This window comes from Armigeres subalbatus, unplaced genomic scaffold (assembly GCF_024139115.2).
Source record: "Armigeres subalbatus isolate Guangzhou_Male unplaced genomic scaffold, GZ_Asu_2 Contig899, whole genome shotgun sequence".
NCBI lineage: Eukaryota > Metazoa > Arthropoda > Insecta > Diptera > Culicidae > Armigeres > Armigeres subalbatus.
Genome location: NW_026943699.1, coordinates 164,461 through 187,569, shown reverse-complemented (window position 1 = coordinate 187,569; position 23,109 = coordinate 164,461). Strand labels below are relative to the sequence as shown.

At 39.1% G+C, this 23,109-nt stretch overlaps 2 long non-coding RNA genes across 3 annotated transcripts; one reads left to right on the top strand and one right to left on the bottom strand.

Annotated features, from left to right (window-relative positions):
- The first annotated feature begins 4,129 nt into the window (after nucleotides 1-4,129).
- LOC134204780 (uncharacterized) lies at nucleotides 4,130-12,860 on the top strand. Its single transcript, XR_009977974.1, has 3 exons — nucleotides 4,130-4,416; nucleotides 4,472-4,820; nucleotides 11,631-12,860. It is a non-coding gene; the product is annotated as an uncharacterized LOC134204780 (long non-coding RNA).
- A 58-nt stretch (nucleotides 12,861-12,918) lies between these two features.
- On the bottom strand, nucleotides 12,919-14,913 carry LOC134204792 (uncharacterized). 2 transcript variants are annotated; one of them, XR_009977978.1, is made up of 4 exons: nucleotides 14,335-14,913; nucleotides 14,192-14,269; nucleotides 14,062-14,132; nucleotides 12,919-13,989 (listed from the first exon to the last, which is right to left on the bottom strand). It is a non-coding gene; the product is annotated as an uncharacterized LOC134204792 (long non-coding RNA). The 2 variants fall into 2 exon arrangements; XR_009977979.1 differs by having other exon boundaries at nucleotides 12,919-14,132.
- Between the last annotated feature and the right edge of the window lie 8,196 nt (nucleotides 14,914-23,109).

Below are 23,109 nucleotides of genomic sequence, written 5' to 3'. Positions count from 1 at the left end.
CCCTTCATACGGGAGCTTGGCAGAAGGAAGGTCGTGTGATATGTGCCATCACAAATATTGCCCTCCGCTCGCTTTCAAATCGACTTCTATAAAAACATTCTTCATGCCTGCCGTATCCTAACGGAACTATCAATTCTATACTTTCGCCTCTAATACTATCATGAACATGTACGTCCAAGTTTGGAAGATGATATCCAGTTTTCCGCGAGCGGTAATGGCCGCCAGCTTGCCTGCGGGTTAGTCTCTTATTTAACGTTTGTGGAGGTCAACTGCACCCGCTGGTCGAGCATTTTGTTCAATGTGGTATATAAGAAGGCTTGAATTCACTTAATCCGCACCTTCTTATATGCCTCATTGGTAAGAATGCTCGGAGCGGTGGGTGCAGTTGACCTCCACAGACGTCAAATCAGAGACTAACCCGCAGGCAAGCTGGCGGCCATTACCGCTCGCGGAAAACTGGATACACGCTTAGTTCACTTTACCTATTTATGGGTACTTGATTCACCCATATTTGGGTAAAAGCATGCTTTACATATAATATGGGTGAAATATACCTATAATATCAGTAAAGTTTACTTATAAAATTGTTGAAGCAGCTTTACCCATATATGGGTAAATGAAATTACCCATATTTGGATGAAAAAAATAACATTTTCGTTCAGTCGAAAACATCACGGACACGGATGCCGGTGTGAACCTCTGATTCTCTCAGTTTAAAATTTAAAATTGGAGGATTTTTTAGATTTACTGGTGAGTATTTAACTGAATAGTTTATGTCTATGGCAAGACGCATGTCATTTTCATCTTTTAAACACATTTTCTTTTGAAATTTCAGATTATCTTTTCGTCCGAGCGTTATTAAAAGGCAACATGATAGAAAAGTCACCCCACTGCATTAAAAATCCATGGTCACGGGAAATTGGAGAAGTAGGTGGTTTTATAACAGCTACAATGAAGAGACGTATTTATATATCTGGTGTGGTGGTGGGCGGAATATCCGTGAACTGCCGCTCAACAATCATCAATTGGCATCGTCGGCCACGGAAACACCTTTAGCACAGATTCGCGCAACATGAACCACGTCATTAGTGATTAGTATTAAGTGGCTAGCAATAACCAACACTAGCTGTCCAGAAAACAAAATCCACAACGGCCGCTCCAGCTGCTTTTATATCGGAAGATGCCAAAAATTACGAGAAACACCATCTCCTAGAAGTATTATTAATCCAATCCTTAATCAGTTCATTGTTCTTGCCGAGGTTCTTGTGATGTACCATGAATATAATAAAAATGATTTTCAGCACGTAGTTTTATAAACCTTTTCTTTCACAATTAATGAGAAATCGGAACATACAAAATGCAATTGTGAATCCATAACAAAAACAGCCCCCATCTCAAAGCTCAGAAAAGTACCTAAATTTGGGTAATATTCACTGTTCCTATAAAACACCCAAATATGGGTAAATGATGATTCACCCATATCTAGGTATGTGCACTTTTTGATGATTTTGGGTACTCTTCACCCATATTTGGGTGAACTGAAGTAAGCGTGTAGATAGTGGAATATATACACGGTTAGAAAAAAGTACTTAATATTAGGTACTTTTCACTCAAATCGGGGGTTCAGTGTGGGAACCCAAAATTTAGTAATTTTTTCTTGAAATTAAATAAAATTCACTTAACATTAAGTAAAATATACTAAATTTTTAATAGAAAATAACCAAAAGTTAGGTAAATTTCACTCAACTTTTTTAAACATGAGATTACTCAACGTTGGGTTCCCACACTTTAATGCCCTTGTTGAGTGGTTTTGCTCTTCATTTTATGACAACAAAAGGAAGAGGGAGGGAGATGCAAAAGAAAAAAAGTACCTAAAATTAGGTACTTTTTCTAACCGTGTAGATGAGCGAAGATAAATCTCGCTTAACTTTTCAAAAGGACCTAAGTAACATTTTTTTCATGAATTAATTTGAATAGCGCAATCAACAGAAAACATGAAAGCTTTTGATTGTGCTATTCAAATTAATTCATGAAAAAAATGTTACTTAGGTCCTTTTGAAAAGTTAAGCGAGAAATCCTCTGTCTCCAAACGAACTGTCAAACGTGTCTCCAAACGAGCATGACGTCACGATTTCAATGGAAACGTTAAGGGCTCATTCACAAATTACATAACGCACTAAGGGGTGGGTGGGTACCCAATATTCCGTTACAAAATGTTACGGCTTATCTAGGGGGTGGGTGGGCTTGTTCAGTTCTGTTACGGGTAACGAATAATATAAAAAATGAAATCACCAATTAAATTCAAATTTGACAGCATTATTATTTACTATGTAGAAAGTTAAGGTAGAGTTCATTAAAAATATCAATTAATATTTTTGCCTTTCTCGTATACTGAGTATACGTAAAGGCTATAATTTCACTCCAAAACCAAATTTTTGATAGAAGGCTCGGAGACCCATAGTGTTATATACCAATCGACTCAGCTCGACGAATTGAGGTGATGTCTGTTTGTGTGTATGTATGTATGTATGTGTGTGTGTGTGTGTATGTGTGTATGTGTACAAATTTTGTAGACACACTTTTTAGAACTTAGCATTACCCGATTCACTCGCAACAAGTTGCATTCGACGGGGAATGCGGTCCCATTGTTTGCTATTGAAAATTGGCCTGATCGGACATTGCATTTCGGAATTATTGAAAAATCATTGTTTTTTCCCAAGGGTCCCCCCATTGACGAATACATAGACGGAGTGGTGGCCATTTTTTCGGGCACCACTATATACCCCTGGGGAGTGACGGATTACAATTATTACAATCACTCGACCATTGAGAAGCCCCTCAATTCAAATCACGTCAGTTTGACAACAGTTGTCATTTCCATTTTTGTTTACCTCCTGTTTCTGATTCAAAAATCAATTCGGCATCAACATTTCAAAAGGGCGGAACTGACAATTGTAAACAAATCTCGCTTAACTTTTCAAAAGGACCTAAGTAACATTTTTTTTCATGAATTAATTTGAATAGAGATGTCGTAAATTAATCGATTACTTCGATTAATCGATTAATCGTTGTTATAATCGATTAATTTTGAATCGATCATTACCTAACGATTAATCGATTCAATAATCGAGAGAGATCGAGAGTAATCGATTTGTTACTAATAGATTAATCAGGATTTTACGACATCATAAGGATGTCGCAAATTAATTGATTACTTCGATTAATCGATTCATCGTTGTAATAATCGATTAATTTTGAATCGATTATTATCCAACGATCAATCGATTCAATAATCGACAGGAATCGAGAGTAATCGATTAGTTACTAATCGATTAATCGGGATTTTACGACATCTCTAAATTTGAATAGCACAATCAAAAGCTTTCATGTTTTTCTGTTGATTGCGCTATTCAAATTAATTCATAAAAAAATGTTACTTAGGTCCTTTTGAAAAGTTAAGCGAGAAATCTAGTTTTCATTGTAATTAGATATAAAACATCAAAATTAATAATCTAAATCAATATGTTTCATAAAAATATCTAATACTATATCCGCACTACGATTGAATAACATGTTATTCGCGCTTTGGTGTTATTCGGCCAATAACATGTTTTTCGAATGTAATATTCCCATACATTTCTGACAGCCGAACACCTTTGAATAACATGATATTGCGAATAACATGATCGAATTTGCTGCTCGACTGAAGGCCGAAGACCCTGCGCATTTGCTTGACGTCAGGTAAAATGTCATTTCGCGTGTCCAATTGGATTTTCGTCTTCTAGCTGCTCTTGAATCAGCTGAGTATCAACATTTTTCAAGTTTACAATTTTTTATTGAATAATTCACTAAATTTAATGAATAATTCTCGCTTAACTTTTCAAAAGGATCTAAGTAACATTTTTTTCATGCATTAATTTGAGTACAGTCGCGATTCGCTGGTTGGGCCACGACCTCGGCCCAACTAACGAATTCGGTTTTTTAGTTGGGCCAACTGACAGCCATTTGAACACGTGTATTTCGACTTGAACATCACAAATGATGTCCAGTGACGCCCAATCCCGTTTTACGTGTTTACATTGAATTTTGACGTACGGTTGCTTTTTAGTTGGGCCATGGCCCAACCAGCCCAACTAAAAAGTGACCCAAGTATTAAGATCCCAACCAGCGAATCCCGACTGTAGTGCAATCAAAAGCTTTCATATTGGTCTGTTGATTGCGCTATTCAAATTAATTCTTGAAAAAAATGTTGCTTAGGACCTTTTGAAAAGTTAAGCGAGAATTATGTCAATCAAATCAATTATTGATTGTAGACTCCGTGATCAAAAGACAGTGCGGGGCTCGCGTACACTTCGTTTTCGGAAACTAAGGCCTGGATATTCTACCATTTCTCCTACAAATACGCTATGCAGCAGGGTAAGTTCAGGTTATGATTTTTCAACTTTGGAAATAATGTCTTTGTTTATGGTAGATGTGCTGAGTCCCAATTGGCTATCGCAGAAACAACGAGTAGCAGCAGCGATTTCTCCACTACCGGTTGAGAGGATTATGGAGATTCAGCTGCGCAGGAAGCAGGACAAAGTCCGAAGGATGGAGACCAAATTGAGACTGGCGCAAGAGGTATACGAGCGGTATGAACAACAAACGCAGACTACGGCCTACTACAACGATAGTTCGAGTTCGAGTACGGCTGCCACGATGAAAACAACAAATGGAAGGTTTACGTGGCGCCAAGGAACGATATTTCAGGTGGCATGGTGGTTTGGTCGTTTCGAGTAATATAGATCCGTTGATCAGTCAGTGGAACTGAAGGGCTTCAGGTATGTACAAAATCTTTTATTTATACATATATTTATGTATAGCAATCTGATTTGTTTTATAGAATCGAATTGGTTAATTTCTTTGAACTGAACTTTTCTAATGTTTTATATTAATGAAATTATGGAGGATGTTGAAAATCTTCTCTGTTGTTATTACATCACCCAGAGGGACATTGCCTTCTCACAGCTTAATGTTGATGAAGCACTTTCTTAAGTGTTAACTCAACTGCAAGGTTCCCAAGGCACTTTAGTACATTGATTCTCATGTGACTAAGCGAGTCAAAACAATTTCCGAAAGGAACACTTTTGCGATTCCTAGAGATTCCTGAGTTTCGAAAAAAAAGTCCTACGGAATCCAAAGAGACCTGTTTAGAACTCCAAACTGAATCCTTCCTGTGATTCCAAACGAAATCCTTCTACGATTTATAACGGAATCTTCCTGCTATTTCGAATTGATCCCTCCTGTGATTCCGAATGGACGGACTGCTGAAACGGAATACTTTACTTACTTATGTGTACTGTACACCCCGAGTGGTGCAAGTGAAAGATCTCCATCCAGAGTGATGTCTAGCTGTTGCCTTAATTTATTGCCAAGTTAGGATTCGGTCGACTTCTTTTATTTCTTTGTGGAGGTTTCGCCGCAATGAGCCTCTGGGTCTGCCTCTGCTGCGATGTCCAGCTGGGTTGTACTCTAATATATGTTTACAGATTTCGTTTCCGCTTCTACGTCCGCTGGCCGACCCTGCCCCACTTCCGTTCACGAATTTCAGTTGATATCGACCTCTGATGACAACGACTATGGAGCTCATTGTAAGTAAGTTGTAAACAGTTGTTCAAAAAGTATTTTTTTAGGATTCGAAAAGAAATCTTTTTGAGATTTGAAAAGGATTTTTTTTTCAGGATTCGTAAAGGAATTCTGTTAGGATTAGGATGCTAACCTTTTGGAAATTCGAAAAGGATTAGGATGCTAACCTTTGTTAGGATTAGGATGCTAACCTTTTGGAAATTCGAAAAGAATCCTTCTAGCAAAACGAAAGGAATTCTTTTGTTATTTTTCGGGTTCCTTCTGTGATTCTAAACGGAAGTCTCCTGCAATTCTGAACGGAATCCCTTGCGATCTGAGCCAAATTTTCTTCATTTCCGTACGGATTCCTTCTACGATTCCGAAAAGCAAGGAGCTGGGAATCCATAAGGGATTTGAAAGGGAAACCTTTTAGTATTTTAAACAGAATCCTCTATAGAATACCTATAGGTATTCCGAATCCTTTTGAGATTGAAACTACTCGACAATACGCAGTAGCGAGCACAGCCAAGATGCAAGAGACTCTCCGGCAATCCCAGGGTCGGCTAACTACTGGGTAATCAAGGGTTTTTCGCGGTAAACAAAAACTAACAACACAGAATTTTCACATTACTTGCACATAATTTTATTTTTCCTAATTGTGGCGTGTGCGTGTTGTTCTGTGTAATAAATTTGTGTTAATTTGTTATGTGTGACCTATTCTAATGTTGGTACCGGTACATACCGCTGCTGCTTCGGTTGTTGGGGCCGGAATAGCCGGCACAGCGACTCCTGTCCAGCTGTGCGGCCAGAAATCTCGCCGGAATAGTGGTGCGAGCGGCTATGCGGACGATCGTCGTCCGACGGGACCAGCGGGCGTTGCTGGACGATGGTGGGCAGGCGTCTTCCCTCGTAGGCGCGATCGGCCGGCCGTGGCTTAGCCACCTTGGACGGCCGAGAGGGGAAATCTCCTTTTCGGTTAGGGCCTACGGCCCGAGATAAAGGTCCTCCTTTGAGGATCCACGATCTTTTACGGTTAGGCGCGGAAGCCGATTGGCTTCGCGGGCCGAGCCGTGTGCTGAGCGGAATCTACCACAAAAGGTAGAGGAAGAAACAAAAGAGGTCCTAATGGACCGATTGGTATTAAAACCGGGTTTTCCAGTGCACAGCGTTGAATTACCTGAACAGGTTTCCCCAATAATAAAATCTAGCTCCTGCTAGGAAGGAGGGGGGGGGGGTGGTTCTCACACACTGTATCAACTGCACTTTTTAAAAAACACTTCTTCAGCACACGGACGCCTGATATTAAAGAGGCCGAATTTGGGCAATGGCTCCTCTTTTAAAAGAAATTCCCTCCATATTTTCCCGCTATTTCCATTTCTGTTTCATCCAACATGACATTTGCACATCATGATGCCATGTTGGATTTTGGTAGCTTCCTCATGTAATTACAGCGGTACAATCCCTAACGTTTCTGTGGTAGCATCTACTGTTATTGCACAAGAAACGTGAAGGTTCCGAAACAACAACATAATGACAAAACAAAAATCCACAATTTGTAACCAAACGGTTACAAGATTACGAAATAAATCCTTTGTGATTACAGTCGGGATTCGCTGGTTGGGATCTTAATACTTGGGTCACTTTTTAGTTGGGCCTCCGCTGGTTGGGCCATGGCCCAACTAAAAAGCAACCGTACGTCAAAATTCAATGTAAACACGTAAAACGGGATTGGGCGTCACTGGACATCATTTGTGATGTTCAAGTCGAAATACACGTGTTTAAATGGCTGTCAGTTGGCCCAACTAAAAAACCGAATTCGTTAGTTGGGCCGAGGTCGTGGCCCAACCAGCGAATCGCGACTGTATAAAAGAAATGTTTTTGAAACCTGGGAAATCATTTTAGGATTCTAAATGGAATCCGTTTGGGATTTGAAAAGGCATTCTCGTAGTTTCTGAAAGTAATTCTTTTTGGATTCAAAACGGCATGAGAAATCGAAAGGGATCTTTTTGGGATACTGAAAGAAATTTTAGAATTTCAAAAAAAAAAATTGTCATTTAGAAATAAAATCTTTTACAATTCAGAAAGGAATCCTTTTGCAATTCCGAAAAATAATCTTGTGATTTCGCAAAGGAATCCTTTTACCATTCTAAAAGGAATTCTTCTGTTATTAGCGAAATCCTTTTGCGATCCGAACGTATTTTTTGTGCATTTTTGAACGTTTTGGGATTTAGAATAAAAAACTCTTTTGATATTTCAAACAGAATTATTTACTGCCGTTATACGTATAACTGTCCCATGTACATATAAAATCCCACACTGAGCTTAAATTCCATTTAAATTATATGTGCAACGCATATAGATTTTTGCAATCAAGCTTTGCAAATAACTTTTATTGTTTCTGCACATAAAATTGGAAATTTCGTGGTTCTTCAATTTTATGTGCAATGCACGTATATTATAAATGCACGTCAAGTGTAATTTATTAAGCCGGTCTTTTATCTTTTATTTGCGGCTGTTAATAGAATTTGAAAGGCTTAACTATTACACTCAATTTTGATTATTTATTTTCAAGATTTAAAATGATTGTAACATATATTAATCGAGGGCATACATTTTTCGTTTATTTCTTAATTATACATATCAAAGAGATAAGAAGCGGCATCGGCATTGAAGCAAGAATGGAAAGGATTGTTTCAGATGTCGACAAGTTACCAACGCGTCGTGACGGGGCTCAGGATGAATTGTGCTTGCAATAGCATGCAACATTGGCCTCCGTTGTCGTTGAAAAATTTTTCCGATGCTTCTTTGCTGGTAGTAAGCAAGTAAGCAAATGATATTCTCGACTATTGCTGATATTTTCCAATTTCCAGGAACGGCATCGTCAAAATGTGCATCTGTGCAATATTGTTTTCGTACACATTTCAAAACATGAATACATCCAAAATTTCGTTCATTCATTACGAAATATAAACTAATCCTGGCACCAATATCCTGGAATTCACTCGCACTTGAATGTAATGGGAATAAACTTCCTGAAACTAACATGATCCGGACAACAGCATCTACATCGAGTACTCTGCTACGCTGCTGCTGCTACTCCTTCGTCAGGATGCTGATCGAATCTAATAAACGAAAGGAAATGTTTTAAAGTAAATCATTGGATGATCGCAAAATTACTTACGTTATCTTGTCACCAAATTAAAATTCACTAGAACCACCAGCAGCATTCCGAAAAATCTTCACTGCTCTAACTGAAGGCGGCGCAAGTTTCGCCATGTTGTTGTTTGTCGAATTTCTTCTTCATTATTGCACGCTTTGAATTTTATGTGCGGTCACCAATAGTTATCCACTATTGGACCATGCACATAACATTTATTGGCAGATTTAATAAGTTGTGAATAAATTTCCTTTACTTTGTATTCGCTTCGCATTTAGGTTACATGGTAAGCAGGAAATGTTCATATGCTGCACATAGAATCGAATTGAAATCAGGCGATCCTGTTCTATGTGTTTTCCGCACATAAAATGTAATGGCGATTTGATTTCAGTGCAGTAAACATGGGACAAATATGCGTATGACAGGCCTGGTAACGAATCACTTTTTAGTGACTTCCCAAGTAACCATGGAGCTATATATGCTTGTGAAATATACAGCATTAAAAGATGACTTGAAGTGGGAAAGGGCACTTATAAGACCGAATTAACCCTCCGGGACTCGCTTGATCCTGGACCACTCACGCAGTCCCGCTTCTGTTGTGAACGAGAAGCCTTCTTTTTTCGATGGTGTTGTACTTTTTACAACGGCGCGAGTCCCCGAAGGTTAATGGTTCATTACTTTGACATGTTGAAATAAAGCATCAGTAATACATCGCTGCTTTTGCTGCTGATTTAGAGTATCGTTGTCTGTCAGTTTATAAATAAATGCAACTTCACATCGTTAAAACTGATTTAATGCAATTAGTATTTAGCTTTATGATTTATATATGTGCAATTTTGTAATGCTTGGTGGTACTTGGATTGGTCACTTTTTTCGAGTTAGTAACTAAAAAGTCTCTTTTTTCGACCTTAAGTCACCAAAGTCACTTTACACTCTGCCAGATTCCAATGAAAATTCCTTGAAAATGGCTTGAACACCCACCTGATCGATTCTGTAAACATACTAGAGGTAATGTAAAAGCGTTGGGTAATCGTTCTTAAAGTCGATCAAACGTCCAATGCCATATAGACAATTTGAGTCAATCAATTTTCCTTTTGGCACTATTGTTTTATTTTAATATATTTAGTGAGGTTTTAAAAACTATTATCTATGAATTGATTTTTTGTGTATATGTGATCAATGTTTGTTTCAGAACAAAAATAAAATAACGTGTTTTTGTTGCTAAAAAAACATAAAGAAATTATGTTAAATTAATAATTAAATTAATAAAATAATTAAATTAATAATAAAAACATAATCTACCAAACTACAACAAATCACTGCATCATTTTCCCTTTTTCTTTTAGGCACAGACAAACAGACGTCTCACTCAACACATGTTCCATAGTTCACCTTTTTAACGATTGATTTAAATTTTTGTAGCTGGTCAATCGGCCACCGATGGCGCTTCCATCGGTTTCGCTTGTGTTTGACGTTTGCTCACTACCACCATCTGGTTGCCGCTTGGCCACACACAGTGATTTTAGCATTGGGCGGCAATGTTTCCGCAACAATGATTTTGATTGCATTTTGTTCGAAGTGAGACGTCTGTTTCTCTGTGTTTTAGGACTCATTGGTTGAACGACTACCCTGTGAATTCTGCCCTCGAATTTAGCATGTTGCGTTCATCCCGAGCTCATCTATGCCTGCATATAGGAGCTAAAACTGGCACAGTCGCATTGAGTCGTTGTTTGAGGAATATTCGATTACTCCAACATGAACGATCTAGTGGCTTTTTGTCTGCTGTTGAACGATAATGTCATAGAAGAATCTGGTACTCTAATGGTCCACCAGACCCTGGGCTCCGTTTGGCCACTTTCAACCCCCCCCCGGAATCTTTGAAAATTTTTGTATGGATTGACACACTTCGGTCAACTCCCTCCCCCTCTGAGCGTTACGTAATTTGTGGATGCGCCCTAGAGACATTACACTAAAAGCTCAAAATAATTTTCATAAACTCCAGGAATTCCCAATGGAATCCTCTCTTTTATCGTTATCTATTGAGAGCGATTTCTGCAAACCATGCTCCAGGGATTTACAATGGATTCCTCCTGCTCTCCCCAAATAAAATCCTCTTGGCATTCCCAATGGAATTCTTTAAGGGATTACCAAATGGAATCCTCCTGGGCATCTCAATTGAATTATGCAGGGATTTCTAATAGGGTCCCTGAAATCCTTCAGGTATTCTTTGTGGAATCTTTCAGGTATTCCCGATGAAATCCTTCAGAGATTCCCTTTGGAACCCAATTCAGGAATTCCCTGTGGAAGCGTTCAGGGGCTCCCGTTGGAACCCTCCAGGGATCTCGATGGGATCCTTCTGCAACGAGTTTAGTATTATTCAATATAATTCTGCCTAATCTTTACAGATACGTAGTTCGGCCTCAACTGTAACGCCGTCTTTAGTGTCTCGTATTTGCCTCGACGGCACCATAAAAACGAAAGGTGCCGTGTTCGACAACTTTTGTACGATTTCATTTCCGTTGTCACCCTTCGATCAGTGTTTCAAAAGGATCATTCTAGTTCTCTAACAAAATGTGAGCACATAACAGGGAGTTAGTGGCATCTTATCAAAATTGGCTATTTTATATGTAAATCTTTTGTCTTTTCAATTTTGCACCATAGTGTAAAACAAAGACATCACCTCAGTTCGTTCAGCTGAGATGATTGATATATAACACTATGGGTTTCCGGGCCATCTATCTAAAGTTCTGTTTTGGAGTAATACTTCCTATAGGCTCTCGGTTCAACTTTGTAGTACGAGAAAAGACAAAAACTCTGTTTACACTTTTATGTACTACGAACGATTCTGATGTTTTTTTCTATTCAACAGATATCAGCGACGAGAGCTAAACATTGCTGAACGCCGTCTACAACGTACTCTCTCAAATTTTATGCCTTCGACTAATACCTATTGCAAGAGAGTTCGTGGGGCAGCATCAGGCGGGATTATGGGCGGACCAGACCAGGTGTTCACCGTATGCCAGATATCGCAGAAATGTCTTGAATACAATGTACCCACGCATCATCTATTCATCGACTTCAAAGCCGCTAACACACGAACGCGGATTTCCGGATAAGCTGATACGGTTGATCAAGGACGATGGATTGGCTGATGTGCATAGTTAGAGTTTCGGGAGCATTCTCGAGTCCCTTTGAAATGCGCAAGATGATGGCCTTTCGTGCCTGCTATTCAACAACGCTTTGGAGAGAGTCATACGAAGATCAGGCATTGACACGAGTGGTTTCTATTTTCACGAAGCCCATTCAGTTATTTGGTTTCGCCGACGACATTGATGTTATGGCATGTAACTTTGAGAAGCCTACATCAGACATGATAGGAAGAGGTTCAAGAAAAGACAATAAGCCACCAACCACGAGTTTGTTCCGGTGGCGACGAAAATGAGATGGTATAAGAATGATCGAGTAGAGTTCGCCGGCGTACCGAACTTTTTTTACTATCTACAAAACGCTTATTTGACCTATAGTCCTCACAAGATCTGGACGATGCTTGGAGTTTTCGAAAAGAAAATGTTGCATACTATCTACCGTGGGGTGCAGATGGCGGGCGATACGTGAAGGAGGAGAATGAACCACGAGTTACATCAGCGAGCAAGGTGGATCGATCAGGTGATGTGCGAACCCTCCGTAGACTGCGTGGTTGGGGACGAGCAGCCATGGATCGAGTGGAGAAGATTTTTATGAACTGCTTGTAGTCTAAGAAAATAAATAAATCTGCGACGAGAGATCCGTTTGTGCAGGGATCTTACAAATGACATCTAAATTATATCCTACAGTACCCAGAGTTTGAAAAAGGAAAAAGTCGTGCATTTATTCTTGGATGAAGAACATATTCACCCTTATCCTCGTTTACACCAGTAAAATTAAACGGGGAAACGATTGGAACGAACTGCATTCGTTCGAAAGTTTTATTCGTCCTCAAACAAGATAATTGCCAATGGAATTAGTCCTTTGGTCATCCTGGGCCCGAAAAAAAACCTGTGGTTCTTAACATCGATTTCGTAGGCTCTCGCTCTCATCGATGCATACTATAGCCATTTATGAACCTCCTTTTATTGTGCAAGCATAAAGCCTGTCCACGTTAAATTTCGGATTATAATGCGATTTTTAAAAAGTTTCACAAACTAGTGAGACGATCAATTTACATGACCGCTGAATCTTTTATAACTCCTTTGTAACGTTCCTGGATTCAAATGTGAATCGGAAACTCCCAGGGTCGTTTTATGCGAATTGTTTACATTTCGATACAGGGAAGGGTCAGCATAATCACAACATAATTTTAGATGAACTCTCGAGGTTCATTTACCAGGGTTGAAACCAACTTGCTAGCTCGATCTTACCTTTTCTACCCTCTGAAAGATTTCAGAAAACGAGGGGTGGGAAACTTTTGTTTTAAAAAGTTTGCATCGAATTTAGGGCGAAATTAATTAAATAATGTGATTTCTAAGATCATCAAATTTCTTTTCCTAATAGAAAGCTAGGTGGTTTTAGGTAAATACAATTGTTGTACAAACATCATGCTATTTATTTAGCTTACTTTTGGATACCTAGCTAGATTTGCCTAACCTCGTGATCACGATTTACGTAACTGCCTATTGCACGAAATTTAGGTTTAATTAATAATACCAGCGCGACTTACGGTTTATCTGGATGCTGTGGATCGGTGGCTCACTTACGGTGATGGTGGGGAACCTCTGGATCGATCTGCTACACATAAAAGTCGCCCGAATGAACCAATAGTGATTGGCCAATCAACCGACTTGACGGTGGAGCGATGGTGGAGAACCTCTGGTGGGAAGTGCAACAATTATTTTCTCTGTCGCTGCGTGGGGGTAGACCGGGCCTATTATCGCCGGGGTCCGGTTCACTTCCAAGATATTTCAGCGATCGATTCGGCCTGTCGATTCAAGATGGCGTCTCCAACAATGGCGTCGAACTCCGGATCAGAATGGTCTAACAAAAGTCCCAAAAACGTGGTGGGACTATGGTGATGTCGAGGATCCCTCTTCTGCTATTAACCCCAAAGGAGTATCAGCAGGGAAGATTTCTGGCTCAGGGATTTGATTTGTTCTGGAAAATTCCAAAATAGATGCAAGTTGGGCGTTTGGGACCAGTTTCTCCCGAAAATCCAGACGACTGGCCTAAACAAATGGAAAAAGGCCTCGTTAGGCCTGTTCAGGTTGATATTAGTGACCTGATAAGATTTCATTCGACGACTTTTACAATCATTTTGATCCATTTACCTTTTTCCACTAGGTTCAGTGGCACGCAATTCCCTTGGAATGCGAACCGCTTTTATTAGCCACACAGCACCCTGTATATAGTACATTTATTTTAGGTTAAGTTTCTCTAACACTATTAACATTTCTTTACCTTTAATAATTTACTAACTGCACTACTAACACTTTATTTTAAGCTTTTTAACAATTAGCTTTTAAGGAATAACTATAACTAAAAGAATTAGAAACAAGAATTACTCAAAAATCACACATGCTTTTTATACAATTTTTCACTACCTCGACTTTTAACACGCGCCGCGCACTTCTAACTTTCTTGAAGTCTTGAGCCAGAAAGAAAGAATTAGTTCAATCATGCTAGCAAGAAGTCTATATTTTATAAGTATTGGTAATTCATCTGTATTGTATACTGATTTTGACAGTCCCTCTAGTGTCCATATCGAGAACCATATTGATTTTATGAACTGAAATTCCCATATACGGTTTACCTTAAATTTGTTTCGAAAATGAACTCCCGCGACCTCAGACATAGATGGCAGCACCTATCCCATTAGACCAGTGGCGTATAAAGGAGGTCGCCCAAATTCCCGCATTTGGTGGAGCCAATGCGATAATTTTGAAACCATCGGTTACACTTTCTGCATTATGTAATGCTTTCAGCATGCTTTAAACACGCTCAAATTGATAAAATGACGACAAATCAATTGGACATTACCTAAGTGTCCGAAATTAAACGTGGACAGGCTTTAAATGTATACTTATATGGTCGGTGATAGGCTAAACGACACTAAACACCTATTGTGTTGAGGAACATTTTTTGTGATTAATAAAGGAAGGATAGCTAAATATGGTAGTATTTCATTGTTTTTTTATTCGATTTGGTAGAACTCCGTTCGTACAACAATACACCCAGTTATTTTTTTACACGGTTGAGTTTTAGTCGATTATAAGATTTCGTTTTATGCTACTGATGATCTTCCGTCCTGTAATGTACACATACGATGTAATGATGTTCCGGTACCAAAATCTGCTAATGACTGGGGTCTACAACCGGAAGGCAAAGAGCAGCCAGTTTACCTGCTCTCCACGGAATTGATTCGAATGCTCCTGATCGACGCCATTCATCATTGTCCCCGTGGTGCGGTGGGCCATCACGATGAAAATCGCCACGGAAACCACCACGTCCGCGGAACGATCTTCCACCATAGCCGTACGATGAATTTTCCTCGTATGATGCACCGCCTTCCGGATATTCGTAGTCGGGGCCGCAACGATACTCACGCCTTCCTCAAAACCTCTACTGCGCTTTGAAAACGATGGTGTTGTTCCGTTATCAGCAAAATCGATACGAATACGACGATCCGGTGCCCCTAACGGGAATCCACGCATTTCTTTCACAGCAGCCGTAGCAGCATCAATAGAATCGTACAGAATGTAGGCCTGGGTGTCCCCTTTGTTACACACTTACCTCATTTCACCGTATTCGGTAAATTTTACCGAAATCTCAACAGCAGAACTGTTCGGTAATTTATTTTACAGATTTTTTGTAATTTTTTCCATTGCTCAACTGTCAAAATCACCGAAAATCAGTTAAATTATTTACCGAACAGTTCTGCTGTTGAGATTTCGGTAAAATTTTACCGAATTCGGCGATTTATTTTAAGTGTGATATTCGATCTTTTTTGATGGCACCAAAACCAGGAACTAAAAACCGGGACGTGAGTGTCCCGAAGAACCGATTAAAAATTCATGCAACCCAGAAGAGCTGACGAGACCAGCACCGCCAGAGGCGCTAGTGTATTTTACTCACATTTCGGTAATTTTATTTGAAAGTGTTTTGGTAAGTGTAGACTTATTTGCTGTGAGTTTTGACAGAACTCTAACCACAACCCGAAATGGGTTTTATTTTCGTTTTCCTCTGTTTTCAGTCCATTAAAATATTCCGATAAAGACTTCCATATTAATTTCTTTTGCCTTCAAATTGTGTGGCAGTTTGTTTAGTGGATTTTAAAAGCAAAAATGTGCAGACGGTTGCTGCGTATTTCAGCACAAGAAAGCGTGTTGCGGCGGATGAGTTCAGTGCGATTACTCGGAACAAGAATGCCACCGCTGATGAATCGGGTTCCGCTGGAACTCCGGATAAGGAGATGACCTGAGTTTCCCGGTCTATCAAATGGATCGGCGTCGTCAAAGTTGATGTAAAGACCAACCAAAGTAAGTTTAATTTTTTGAAGATGGGAAACAGCGAGCGAGGCGTGCGAAACCCGATCATGCAAGCCTACACACCAGCAAAGAAGCAAGGCAAGCATCGTCGTCAGCATTCAGCAAACTAATTTTAGACGAAACCGAAAGCAAGCTGAGCAGGAGCGCACTACTAGCCAAGTACAAGACGTCCCTTAAGCTGCAGAATTGGTTCCACAAGTTGGACCACCTTGAGAAGGTTCGCTAAGAGGACAATTTTAGGCCACCGGTAACCCTGAGTCCGATCACCACTGGCCGTAATTTGAGAGTGTTGAAACGATTCAAAGTGGATGTTCCAGTGAGCCCTTGAAAGCTACTCGCCTCACCAACCAAAAACTTACATCGCACTCCGTTGCTGCCTACACTACCGTAATATGTAATAAATTACCGTAATAATTACAAATACATATTTTAAGATCACTTCAAAACGAACTTTTGTTGGGAGGCCCGAAGATCCATATTGTTACACATCAATCGACTCAGCTCGACAAATTAATCATTGGTTTATTGCCTAATTGGTTGCTAAGTTGCTTGATTGATTGATTGGTATGGTAGGTTGCTTGAATGGTTGAATGATTGGTTGACTGGTTGCTTGATTTGTTAGTTGGTTAGATTAGTTGCTTAATTGATTGATTGGTTATTTGATTAGTTGTTTTGTTGGTTGCTTGGTTGATTGATTGTTTATTTGGTTGATTGGTTGTGGTTATTCAGTTGATTGGTTGGTCGGCTGGTTAATTGATAAGTTGTTTTGTTGATTGGTTAATTAGTTGGTTGGTTGCTAGATTGGTTGATTAGTTGCTTGATTGCTTGGTTGATTATTTGGTTGGTTGCTACTTGATTTGCTAGTTGGTAGTATGGTTGATTGGTTGGTTGCTTGACAGGTTGATTGATTGGTTAGTCGGCTGGTTAGTTGATTGGTTGTTTTGTTCGTTGCTTGGATAATAAATTGATTGATTAGTTGCTGGATTGGTTGGTTAGTTGATTGGTTGGTTATTTAGTTCATTGGTTGTTTGATTGGTTATTGGTTGGTTGCTTGATTGGTTGGTTACATTGGTTGATTAGTTGGTTGCTTGTTTGCTTGGTTGATTGGTAGCTTGCTTGAATGATTGGTTGCTTGATCGGTTGTTGATTATTTGGTTGATTGCTGATTTATTAGTTGGTAGTATGGTTGATTGGTTGGTTGCTTGATTGTTGGTTAGTTACTTTTACTTCATTGTTGGTTGGTTGCTTGATTGGTTAGTCGGCTAGTTAGTTGATTAGTTCTTTTATTGGTTGCTTGGTTAATAAGTTTATTGGAAGCTTGCTTGAATGGTTGGTTGCTTTGATTGGTTAGTTGATTAATTGGTTGGTTGGTTGCTTGACTGGTTGAGTGATTGGTTGGTCGGCTGATTATTTGATAAACTGTTTTGTTGATTGCGTGATTAGTTGATTAGTTGAATAATTGCTTGGTTGATTGATAGATTGCTTAATTGGTTAGTTGATTGATTGGTTAATTATTTGGTTGACTGTTTGATTGGTTGCTACTTGATTTGTTAGTTGGTAGAATGGTTGATTGGTTGATTGCATCGCCAATCAGACCAACCATTCAGGTTGTTTGGCTAATTGTTTGCTTGACTGGTTGATTGATTGGTTGCTTGATTGGTTGGTCGGCTAGTTGGTTCATATGTTGTTTTGTTGGTTGCTTGATTGGTTGATTAGTTGGTTGCTTGATTATTTGTTGGCTGCTTGATTGGTTGGCCGCCTGGTTAGTTGATATTGTTTTGATTGGTTGTCAATGGTTGCTTGATTGCTTGGTTGATTGGTAACTTGCTTGAATGGCTGATTGCTGGATTAGTTGGTTGGTAGCTTAATTGGTTGATTATTGGTTGCCTTACTGGTTGATTGAATGGTTGGTCGGCTGATTAGTTGATTAGTTGTTTTGTTGGTTGATTGATTGGTTGGTTGCTGCTTGATTTGTTAGTTGGTAGAACTGTTGATTGATTGGTTGGTTGCTTGATTGGTTGATTAGTTGGTTGGTTGCTTAATTTTTAGTTGGTTGCTTGTTTGGTTGATTAGTTGGTTGGTCGATAGGTAGCTTGCTTGGTTTAGTTGATTGGTTGGTTGGTTGCTTGATTGGTTGGTCGACTGGTTAGTTGAGCAGTTGTTTTGTTGGTTGCTTTATTGGTTGATTAGTTTTTTGTTTGCATGATTATTGGTTGGTTGCTTGATTTGTTAGTTGATAGAATGGTTAGTTGGTTGGTTATTTGGTTGGTTGCTGCTTGATTTGTTAGTTGGCAGAACAGTTGATTGATTGGTTGATTAGTTGGTTGGTTGATAAGTAGCTTGCTTGATTGGTTGGTCAGTTGATTGGTTGGTTATTTAGTTGATTGGTTGGTTGGTTGCTTGATTGGTTGGTTAGTAGATTGGTTGGTTATTTAGTTGATTGGTTGGTTGGTTGCTTGATTGGTTAGTTATTTAGTTGATTGGTTGCTTGACTGGTTTATTTATGGGTTTCTTGATTGGTTGATTGGCTGGATAGTTGTTGTGTTGCTTTGTTGGTTGCTTGATTGACTGATTGGTAGCTTGGTTTGTTAGTTGGCAGAACTGTTGATTGATTAGTTGGTTGGTTGATAGGTAGTTTGCTTGATTGGTTGGTTATTTAGTTGATTGGTTGGTTGGTTGCTTGATTGGTTGGTTATTTAGTTGATTGGTTGCTTGACTGGTTTATTGATGGGTTTCTTGATTGGTTGATCGGCTGGATAGTTGTTATGTTGCTTTGTTGGTTGCTTGATTGACTGATTGGTAGCTTGGTTGATAAGTTACTTGGTTGCTTGATTATTGGTTGGTAGGTTGCTTGACTGATTGATTAATTGGTTGCTTGATTAGTTAGGTCGAATGGTTAGTTGAGCAGTTGTTTTGTTGGTTTCTTTATTGGTTGATTAGTTTTTTGTTTGCATGATTATTGGTTGGTTCCTCGATTTGTTAGTTGATAGAATGGTTAATTGGTTGGTTATTTGGTTGATTTGTTGGTTGGTTGCTGCTTGATTTGTTAGTTGGTAGAACTGTTGAAAACTGTTGCGTACCATCTATGGTGGAGTGCAGATGGCGGACCGTACGTGGAGGAGGCGAATGAACCACGAGTTGCATCAGCTGTTGGGAGAACCATCCATCGAGGAGGCGAATGAACCACGAGTTGCATCAGCTGTTGGGAGAACCATCCATCGTTCACACAGCGAAAATCGGAAGACTGCGGTGGGCCGGGCACGTAGCCAGAATGTCGGACAGTAATCCATGTCGACGATTCGTATACTCTTCCTGTATATTACCCAGTGGAAAAAATAATGGAAATAATTAAATTCATTTTAGCTCAACCCTTATTGCAAGACACCTAAAAAAACGCACTCTTACCCCACCGGTGGGGTAAGAGTACGCACTTTTCAAGTCATATGTTTTATGTATATATTAACACAAATAAGATCTAATAAAAATGTGAAAAAAACATAGAAATGTGAACTTTCATACGAAAAAAACATTGTTTTTTTAAATACCAAAAAACTAAGGAGGCAAAAATATACCAGGTTTCGCGTATCGTAAACAAAGGAATTTTTCTTAAAGAAAGTCCACTAATTACGTAACGCAAAATTTAACCAGCTCATCTCCCCTCCCCCTTCCCTATCTTACAATTTTTGGATCGTCATACATCTCGTGTATGTCTTCAAATGACGTGTGCACAATCAAATTACACCCAAATTTGTTAAAAATTTAGGAGGGTTAATAAAATGGCAAATGCAATCGTTTAACCATCGGGGGGCAAAAAAGTCGAAATTTGAATCACTCTAGTCCAGCCATATAAAATGATTTGTTCAAGCAAAGGCGGGAACGACATCGCAATAAACGACACGGGATAACTATGCTCCATACGACAGTGCGCCGAGTCGGGGACCTCCTAATAAACTGTTCAATACAACGCAGAGTTTTTACCTTCTCTTGCATTATGCTATGCTGAAAATAAGCTCCTAATCATTTGATGGCAAAAAAATAAAAACAAAATAAAAACAATCAAACAACATTAAAATATTCAAGCAAAATTTTACTATTTTGGTCGAGCATTGGTCAGCCGTCTGACACCCGCGTTGAAAAATGTGTTACATGCGTGCCCCCCACATAACGTGTGCTAATCTGGGTACTGCGGATAGAGCCGCTTTTTTGCTCTCAAGCGAGTAGAGGGACGTTTTGAAATCAATTCCATAAGCAAAATTATTTTGCAGTTGCTTGGCTGTCAAAAATTTCCCGCTCTTCGAATTTCTCTTTCCACGCTGCATAAGGGCGCACAAATGCGCGAGACTCTACATGACTTTACGATGGTTTTCATACATTCCTGCTCCAATCAGCTGTTGTATCTCGTGAAAATTAGTAACGAGTGCTTTTTAATTGCATTCCTACTAATTGTCCACTTGAAATATAATGTGTAAATATTTGTTACAAAGAATAAAAACTCAATCTAAGTTTATTTTTATTTTTTTCCCAAATAATAACAATACTTCTCAATATAGGATCTGAAACGAACATAACCACAATCTTCAATGTTTGGCTCCGGCACAATAGAAAAGTTTGGCTTCAGTTTGACAACCAAATCGATTCTATTCGCACCACCCAGCTAATCACTAATGATGATATTATGTGTGCAGCTCAAAACCGAATTTTTGAACTAACGACAATCAATTTTTCTCCTATTAGTCGCAAGTTTCATTACTGCGCATCTGGTGCGCTGTATAGCGCATCTGGTTGCGAACAATGTGCACTAGTTGCGCAATGATGCGCTATAAGTTGAACGCGAGTAAAAACGATTTTCGCGAGCTCGAAATTCGATTTTCATCTGGAACCATAATAAATACTATATAAAGGATTTAAATGGAATTGGGTATTGTTCCCGCATATCATTTTAGCACCGCCATGGGAAACTTGGCCGGTACCCACTGCACTTTTCTTTCTCTTTCCACAAACAATTACCATCATTTGTGATATTTCAACGAAACCTTATTGGGATCTCTGAAACACAATCAGTATACATTTAGATTGCCAGAAAAATTAAAGAAGCATTCCCCCAATAATGAAATAAACACTTTCTAGTCTACACATACATAATGAAATAAACACTTTACTTAAATTCAATCAATAGAAAAAATTAAATTCATAATGGGTTAAAATAAATAATTACCATTTATTCTTAAGGCAAAAGGTTTAACAGACAGCTTTAACTCCAGCCTAGGGCTAAAAGTCTCTCAAATGAAGACAAAAACCCAGATTAATCCACCTAGCGGCGATGGTGCCTTTCTCGACCTTCGTAAAATGTGTGTGCTTGAAAAAAGATGAGCTAGTAGCTAGGAGTAAAAAAGACAAATTTCTTTGTCCGTTCTATGAAAATCAGATTATTTATGGCAAAGATATTGTAGATCCAGTTGAAAACCGAAAATCATATTTTGTCCCATTCCCGGATGTCGCGACTGCATCGCGAGTGGTGCCCGACTATGGCACAGTTGCGCACTACTCGCGATGCAGTTCCAACATCCGGAAATGCGAGAAAATGCGATTGTCGCGAAACCTCAGTTCGGTTTTCAGCTTGATCTACAATATGCTAATAAGAATTTCGACATTTTTGTTTCCTTTTCCAATCTTTTTGACGTACATACCCCTGTTTTATTTTACCCAGTCATATATTTTAAGATTATCACTTTTGGATGTAAATTTAACTGAAGCTCCGACTACACAAAAAGAAAACGAAAATGTCATTCCCATCATGCGAGCGGAGGGCAATATTTGTTATGATATAAATCTCATGACCGTCTTTCTACCAAACTCCCGTATGAAGAGGAAGGGAAGTGTATCAGTGTGGAAGCATCCGATAGTTCGTTTTCGGAAAGAAATTATAGTCTTTCGGTACAACTTTGTTGCACAAGAAAGGCAAAAAGTATTTTGGCCATAATTTCAAAGGTAATAGTCCAATCTGGCCAACTTTCTAAATAGAACAGGATTCCGCATCTAATGCAATTTGTTGTGAGTAAATCGGTTGAGGGTAAGTCCATTAAAAGTCAGCTAGACTTTTGTACTCGCTTTTTTATAACACATAGTATATTTTGGCCATAATTTCTGTGCCCATGGTCCAAATTTTCAATAGAAAACAATACGACAGGATTCCGCGTCGAATGAAACTTGTTGGAATTATAGATAGTGGAATATATAGAGGAGTGAAGATAAATCCTCTGTCTCCAAACGAACTATCAAACGTGTCTCCAAACGAGCATGACGTCACGATTTCAATGGAAACGTTAAGGGCTGTGACGTCATATGTGCGTGTGCACGGGCAGAAAAATCGACTCAGCCATGCTTTCGCTCATCTATCTATTCTACTATCTATAGTTGGAATTAAATCGGTTGAGGATAAGTTCCAAAAAAGTGAGCTAAACTTTTCGCACTTTTGGTGCGCGCACACACACAGAGACATCATCGCAGTTCATCGAGCTTATACGTATATAACACTATGAGTCTCCAGGCCTTCTGTAAAAGTTTGGTTTTGGAGCGAACATACAGCCTTTTCGTAGAAAAAGGCAAAAATGGTGATATGGAAATGCTAATATCATCTTCCAAACTTGGACGTACATGTTCATGATAGCATTAGAGGCGAAAGTATAGAATTGATAGTTCCGTTAGGATACGGCAGGCATGAAGAATATTTTTATAGAAGTCGATTTGAAAGCGAGCGGAGGGCAATATTTGTGATGGCACATATCGCACGACCTTCCTTCTGCCAAGCTCCCGTATGAAGGGGGAGGGAAG